Source organism: Chroicocephalus ridibundus, chromosome 1 (genome assembly GCF_963924245.1).
Source record: "Chroicocephalus ridibundus chromosome 1, bChrRid1.1, whole genome shotgun sequence".
In the NCBI taxonomy this organism is placed as follows: domain Eukaryota; kingdom Metazoa; phylum Chordata; class Aves; order Charadriiformes; family Laridae; genus Chroicocephalus; species Chroicocephalus ridibundus.
Window position 1 is genome coordinate 69,596,025 of NC_086284.1, and position 8,694 is coordinate 69,604,718.

The following is an 8,694-nucleotide window of genomic DNA, read 5'->3' on the forward strand; positions in this document are numbered from 1 at the left end:
TTTAAAAAAGGAAAACAGGAAGACCTGGGGAACTACAGGCCGGTCAGTCTCACCTCTGTGCCTGGCAAGATCATGGAGCAGATCCTCCTGGAAGCCATGCTAAGGCACGTGGAAAATAAGGAGGTGATTGGTGACAGCCAACATGGCTTCACTAAGGGAAAATCATGCCTGACAAATTTGGTGGCCTCCTATGATGGCACTACAGTGTTGGTGGATAAGGGAAGAGCAACTGACATCATCTACTTGGACTTGTGCATATACATCCCCCTCCATCGTAGAAGCCTAGCAATAGCTCTGTAGAAAAGCTTTTCTTAAACATGGAGAGGGTCACCTCTCTGTTGCCTGTCAAAAGACAGATTGTACAGAATCAGTGGCTGAAAATCCTTTCGGAAGCTACAGTAGGACCACCTCCCTCAAAGTACATTGGCTGTACAATACTTGTCCTGGCAACGTATGCGTGACAGCCTACCCTTGCATCAAGGTCTGGAGAGCGTATCTGAGATCCCCCATATAAAACAGTCATAGAAAATGCATTCAGTTGCACTCTGGATTTTTTTCAACGCCAACTTAAGAGACTGGTTAAGGAGTACATATTCCTAAAATTTCTCTTGACAGTATTGTAACGCTGACAAGGAAATCTTTGCTTGCTTTGTGTTTAACCACAACACTGAAGTCAGGAAAGGAAGAAGGACATCCATATACCTCCGCTGTCTCCTTACATGCACGCTGGTCACGTTGGCCACGGGTCAGTGTGTGTTTAACAGCGCAGTGGAATGGCAGCAGGTGTTCAGGCGAGCTCTGCAGCTGCCCTGCCTTATCTTCCCCAGCAGCCCTGGCTGGCTCTTCTGCTCCCTCCCTTGCAGCTTGCCTGTGTAATCAGTGTGTCTTCATGAAATTCATCCAGACAAAAAATAGCCCTGGAAAAAAAAAAAAAAAAAGCAAAGCATTTTGACCATAAAACCAAATGATAAATGTCAAAACGCTCTATATTAGGAAAATGACTGTGATATATTATGGTTTTGTTTCAATGAACTTGTGAATTAAAATGGTACTTCCTCTGAGAATACACGGTGTCCATTGCCAGTCTCAGTACGGCAGCCTATCAAACCACTGCAGCTTTTTAACAAGTTTTATCACATTCTTCATAGTTTGGGTTTTTGTGGGTGTAGGCAAGCCAGGTGTTGCCTGTTGTGCAGCTCTCACTGTACATTTAACCCACCTGGAAAGGAGATTACCTTCTTTGCAGTAAATTTGGCATAAATGATGCAAGGAGCTTTTAATCTTGGTGAAAATTGTCTGGATGGCATCAAAGGCTGAAGAGGAATATTATTCTCATCCTGAGGGACTTTTTCAGGTCCTGACTATAGTGACATCCATTAGTTCCTCAACCTCTCTAGGAGTCAGTTACAGTTTCATAAGATGATAAAAAATACATTCTATTTCTTTTCTCTTCTTTGGAGACCATAAATTCGATTAAATTGTCTCGTCCACACAGATCTTTCTTAAAAAATTGAAAGGAAAATATTTCTGTTAGCGATGAATTCATTTACCCCATATATCAAAATACTTTTGACCAGTTTGTTGATTTCTTCCCGCTAATTCACATGTAAGATCAACAGCATCTTTGAGGATATCTGGCAAAGTCTCTTCTTGTGGTACCTCACTGAGAGGAGACTGCGGATACACGGCAGCAGCGGGGAGAACACGCCTCAGCCGTCAAAGCTGCGCGGTTGCAAGAAGGCCACCCCGCTTGCAGAGGCCCAGGTATGGCATCGTAGTTATTCCTCCATTACGATTTTCTTGTCACAACCATGAGGAGACTATTTCATCACTATCCTACCACTAATGAAACGCCCGTCCAGTTGTTTTAGAGAAATCCCTTGCAGGGAAGAAGAAGAGACTGCTATGGTTAATCTATACGTTTCTAATTGCGAGGCTTTTAAGAGTTTAAAATTAGCTGTTTAATCTTCTTGTGTTGTAATTGTTTTTAAAGGCCCAGTTACCACTAAACTTACACTTGACAACTGAATTTCTCATATTTGTGTGCTCTCATAGAGACTGGACTGTGTTCAGCTGGGGTTGGTTAATATTTCCGGTTTTAGTCAGGATTACTCAATTACTCAACTTAGAGCAGCCAGACAAGAAAACTGATTTGCCTGGAGCCCTGTTTTTTTTTTCCAGAGGTCCATCTTGCTCATATGGTGGTGGACAACAGGTTGACCATGAGCCAGCAATGCGTCCTTGTGGCCAAAAAGGCCAATGGCATCCTGGGGTGCATCAAACAAAAGTGTGGCCAGCAGGTCGAGGGAGGTCATCCTCCCCCTCTACTCTGCCTTGGTGAGGCCACATCTGGAGTGCTGTGTCCAGTTCTGGGCTCCCCGGTTCAAGAAGGAGAGGGAACTGCTGGAGAGGGTGCAGCAGAGAGCTACCAAGATGATTAGGGGACTAGAACACCTCTCTTATGAAGAAAGGCTGAGGGATCTGAGTCTTTTTAGGCTGGAGAAGAGAAAACGGAGGGGCGGATCTTGTCAATCCTTATAAATACTTAAAGGGCGGGTGTCAAGAGGATGGGGCCAGGCTCTTTTCAGTGGTGCCCAGCAACAGGACAAGAGGTAACGGGCACAAGCTGGAACACAGGAAATTCCATCTCAACATGAGGAAAAACTTCTTTACTTTGAGGGTGGCAGAGCACTGGCACAGGCTGTCCAGAGAGGTGGTGGAGTCTCCGTTTCTGCAGATATTCAAAACCCGCCTGGATACATTCCTGTCCAACCTGCTCTAGGTGAACTTGCTTTGGCAGGGGGGTTGGATTAGATGATCTCTAGAGGTTTCTTTCAACCCCGACCGTTCTGTGATTCTGTGATATCTGCCCAGTACTGTATAGGCACAGCAGTTGTGTTCATGTCCCCAGGGTAGTGGCAGTGCCCGGGTAGCTGGTTCTCACGTCTGCAAGGGAAAACTCCAGGTCTCCCCTCCCCAGCAGGGCCTGAACCATCGTGTTATCAGTGTTTTCCTCAAACCTTAACTGGGACACCCAGCCAGCTGAAACTGCTGCTGCACCATCAAGTTAATCAAAGCATCATCAAGTTAGCAAGCCATCTGCAGCTAAAACATGAAAAAATACAGTGCACTGTAAAATTCTTCATTTCTGTATCATGCTTTTGACTTAAAAATATGTTGTGGTTGTTTGGGTTTTTTTTTAAAGGAGAATTAACTTTTATTTTCTTGCATGTGGTTCAGGAATAACTTTGACTTTTATTTGTAAAAGTTTGGAAGAATGAGGATTAATTACCATATGTAAGAGAGAACACGTGTTCTTTCAATCAGCATTGACTTCTTTAAATCAAAGAGGGAAAGCAGCAACCAACAATGCTGCCAAAATAAATGTTTAATAGAGCACAAGGTTGTAATTTTCTCTGTAATGAGGCATACCATCTCTAGGAGCAAAACGGGTACCATCTCTGCAGACAGGCATGTACTTGGAAACACAAAGATGCAATACACAGAGAAGTCTTCCCAGTTTCAAGCTACAGACAATACAGGCAGCGAATAACTCAATAGACTTTATTAATATTCAAACAAGCAGCTGTCAACACTTCATCCAAGAACAAGCTGAAGCTCCTTACATAGCTTTTACGACCATAATAGTTGGGTTCATTGACAGTAGATTGGAAAACATGCACTACTAATGAACCCTCCCTGCTTCTCCTGGTCTACAATTTAATCCTTCCTAAAGTGAAAAACATTTGCTTCATATGCAATAGCACACTCCCAAGAGGCTTCAGGTTCAAAAGAGACGTTTCAATTTTGTTTCTTAGCAACATACATCCAATAAAAGTGAAACACTATACAAACTGTAATATATTTGTGTTGTTTTAATCTATAATGCAGTCCTTTGCCAGCGCTAAGGAAGTACGCTGCTACAGGATCTTTACAATGTCTCTTATAATTAGACATACACATTTTTTGTTTTCCCATGCTAGATTACCTGCTGCAGAATATATTTCTGAAGACACTATAATGTATTCATGAATAATAAATAAAGAGGTGAGTTCTGCTCTAATAAGGGCACGCTTGCCAGGATTATAGCGTGGTCTGTTACATAGGAAGATGTCTTTTGATGTTCCATTTGTAGGCAGCATTTGGACATCTTGTAAGGACTTAATTTCTAGAATGAGTATCGGTCAGCCTCCAATCTGGGGCTAAAATGATTTGTGCAGCACTTCTTTCTTGGAAAGACAGTAGGCATGGCTTAGTATTTCCTTCTCTCCCCCCCCCCACCCCCCCCACCCCAGTGCCTGACTTGATGTGACCAAAGCCAGTTTTGTGGTTTCTTGACTTCAGTGTCACATCGAGGAAGAGGAGGAGCCAGCCAGGTCTCCAAAGGCACATAGAGAAACATGCCCTACAGAAGAGCTTTCAAGATTTCGCTCACTGCAGCTATAGCTCTTCCCAACCATCATTTGGCATAATTACTTCCCCAGTGCCTGCAAAGATGAATAGGAAACATGTGGAATTTAGCTTCTTCCTGTGCTTTTTATCCTTCTCCTGTATATATTTATCTTTAAAATTCAGAAATGACTCATCTCTAGAAAAACTGTAGTACTTGTATTCTGTAAGTGCCTGGTAATAACAGTTCCAGCACGTTTTCAATAGGCAAATATTAGAAAGGTGGAAATGACAAAATTCACTGTATAAAGAAGTGCTGCCTTGTTATTTAATGCAGCACGTGAGATAAAAGAAAATAGCATAAATGGCATCCTGTCTTCCATCAGCTTGGAAATACCCAATTCAAGAAATGCCACGATGTTTTCAGTTCACATCACCATTCTCCTTCCTGGGGAATCTCCTGCCCCAATCCTGATCTTTTATGCTATGTTCCCTATGTTAGGTGCTTCTACAGACTAACTTGTATTTTCTAGCAGTGTGAGCTGAAGAAATCAGTCTGAAATATTCAGAGAAAACTAGTTGGAGGGGAGGCCCATAAGTATGTAGCACCAGAGATACAACTCGTGAATTATTTAACATTGAAGTAAAACAATACCATGCAGAAACACCAGGTGGAACTAGGAGGAGAGGAAAGAAGAAAAAAAATCCTCTTTATAGTTTGCCAAGTTTTCTGAAGAAATACTTTTTCTAAATGCAGTCTTGTTAGAAAATTACTTATTTACTTATATTTCGCTAATTATTGGCTTCTCTGGATGCATACAAAATTTAACAGGCTGATTGGCTCTTTAAAGCAGAGAAGCAAACAATCTACTCAGAAATAATGAATATGATAACTCAGCCTAATATGATAGCCCAGCTTGACACCTCTCTTTGCATGCAAAATCTGGTGGCAAGACATAAACCGTCCTCATACTGTACTCTAATTATCTGATTTTTTTTTTTTTTTCAGAAAAGCTTAACACTTAGAAGCTCTTGCTGAGGTCAACTGAAAGTTGTGACCGCTGCCTGCTTTTGTAAATGAGGTTATAAAAGTCAACAAGCTCCATCAAATAGCAGAGGAAATGAATCACATGGTGAAAGGGCAGTTTCTCTCACGGAAATAGTTAATTCAGCTGACTTGAAAGATCTCAATAACATGAAAAAAGGAGGGTTTTTTCCTAGTAAAGACCAATGAAACGCAAGACGCTGTGGATCAATAGCTACCCCCTAATTTGCACTTAAACCCTGAATAGGAAATCACCCACAGCTGTAGTGAAATGCTGCCCACACGTTTTGCGGAGGGCAAGGAGCCAAAGATAATCCTGAAGGGAAGTTTTGGAGCGGCCTCCGCTTCTTGCCTCGTGGAGAGCTGTCAGAGGAGGAGGTGCTTTGCGATGGCAGCTCCAAACAATATCTGTCCTCAATAAGTAGGAGGGGTGCACATCCATCTCTACGTAGAGAAATTAGGTTAGGAAGTACTTCAGATTTTGTATCTTTAGCTTTTGCTTCTACAGGAAACGCAACTGCAAGATCCTGAGGTTTGCAGGATTCAGCAAAATGGACGATAAAATCTTCCACTGCTGTTCATGTGCCCTGTGCCTATTTTCATAACTTCACATTAGTTTTGAGAGCCATTTAGATGTCACTATTAAACTTTAAGTGACTCCCCAAGTTGAAATATTAATATTTTTTTTACCATTAAACAATCCAGAATACATTTGAAGGGGTTTATATATATATATGTCAGTGCATTATACTCACAAAGGCACTAATAGCAAAACCTTAAAAATTCTGTTTCTGTTTAGTTGGAAATATTTGCTGGAGAAATTATGTAAAAAATGCATTGCCTCTAATAAAGTAATTAATCAAGCATCCAGTGCCCAGCATTCAAGGTGATTTTCTTTCGTGTGATGTTTACATGGAGGCCGTAATGTTTTCTGGATAGAGAAGAGCGATCATTCGTGTTGGGTTTTCTGTATGAGTGCCCCTTCACAAATCAGCACTCTTCATACGCTTCTCTGGGATTTACCTTCCTCATGAGCATTAAAATCAGAGCACTTATTTGCTAGATCACTTACAGAAGAAAAACACAAAAAGGTCTTGAATACAATCAAGGCACATTTTCTTTCATTTGCAGAAATGCTCACTATGTTCCCAGCATTCTATTTACAAAAAAAAAAAAAAAAAGGGTTTCTTTCTACTATGTTAATTTTCTCCTTTTTATTTCCCATCTGAGAAGCCAAATTATAATAGCTTATAACTGGAAGGCCAGTTCATACTGTCTTACCCCTTCTGTAATAATTCACCCTTGTGCAAAAAACGTTAATGTGGCCCAGCAGAGCAGCATTTATACCTCATTTGCAGAGCATAAATTACATCGTCCAGGGTATTGCACATTAGGTTTTCCACCCCATGATTTAAAACTGAACATAATCAATAAAATTACAGACTCTACAATGTTGCCTTTCCAGACCACATTTGCATGTTGTCGGTGCTACTGCGTGTTGTAAAAATCTGCACACAGAGGAAATGCTGGTGCAAGAAAACAATAAATTTGAGGAAAGATCTTCTTTCCCCCAGCAAAATCATATCATAAACGGTTTTCTCAAAAAAATCTAGCCGGGAACTCACCTCTGCTGGGCTAATGCAGAACATAATAGGGGTGTTTACAACCATACACTAGTTTACAGTAGGTATGCAAGTAATGGCATTTAATAAATGCAACTGGAGAATTATGTGCTTTGGTCAAAAGTCAGGTTGCTACAAGCAACACTGTCACATACTTTTTTACAAAACGTCACGCAACAAAGAAGTGGAAAGACAATGTAACATGGGTCTCTGTGACAGTGGGGCTGAGACTGATTTAATCACTTCTTGCTGCCCGTTTATGCAAATGGATCAGCCAAGCCCTGTAATATTAACACTATGGGCCAAACTACTTAAATATTTCTGACAAAATGAGCTGGGAAAAGAGATAAGGCTTTACAGCTTCCTGCTTTTACTTTGACTTCAATATGCGAACAAATGTTAATAATATGCTAAAATGCAGAGCTTGGAATATGAAAGTTTCCCCTCAGCTCTCTAACAGGCAGGAGAAGGACAGTTTCCCATCAAAGACTGCGACTCTTCAAGATGCGCTGCCCAGATACAGGTATATTAAGAAGCTGATGATCTCCAGGCACATGAGGGAAGATGCAAAGGGGCAGCCACATCCTTCACCACTGCAGACTCTGGAGGCCGTAGGCGATGGGTAAAACAGATCTCAGGAGCTGCTGGCACGCAGAAGCACAGATGAAAAGGAGATATTTCAAGCATGCAGCTATTCCAGCCTTGTTTATGCTCAAACAGAAATCAGTATACATCTCTGAAGTGTTGACCGGGCACATCGGTGAGGCATTTTTCCCAAAGCAGGCACCTGAATATGAAGGCTCAGCTGTGGAGAAGTGTTGAATAACGGTGTGGGCTGAGGCTACCATCGATACCTCAGAAGTATCTGAAATACAAACCTCTGCTGTCGGTTCCGGTTCCTTTTGGTGGACTCTGGCAAAGCAGCTTCCATGTATCCTGGAAAAAGAGGTCTAAACAGCTGAACTCCTTCCTGGCAAAGGAAGAATGAGGTCTAGTGGCTCCAGCAAGGGCTTTCTATGACAAATGGGGCTCAATCTGGGTCTTTCTATTACCTATCTTCATTTCAGATAGCTGTCAGCTTTAGATCTGGAGGAAACATTGGTCTCGCTTCCACAGGAACATAGATTTGAGGTTTTAACTATCTTGTTTAGCGAAAATGTAATGGAGAAAAGGCATTAAGAGGAACTGGGTGCCAAGAAAAATCAAAGAGAACTAAGGCCAGCAGCAGTTCAATCTGCTTTGGCTGAATCAACAGCTTAAGCAACACTAACACTCCTTTGGAAGCATACCCCTGCCAAAGACGCTGCGGACACCTATGCAACCAGTTCCCACAATAGTGAAAAAGCAGGGTATTTCGCAACATGTGCTCAGTAACTTGAGTAAATGCCCTGCTATGGAGGAGGTGGTCCATCATTCCGCGTGCTTGTATATCCCTGCGAGCAGCTGGTACCCTGCCTGGTACTGGCAGAAGCAGCTGCCTGGCTCTGGGACAGACTTCCCCCAGAACAGACACACAAACACACAGACATTTACGCCTGCTGTCAGCTATTTCTCCGTTGCCCTCCTAAACACACCCTTAACCCTTCAGACTACCTGCACGCCCTCATCTACCGCTGCCCTCATCTACCACTGGCTCTT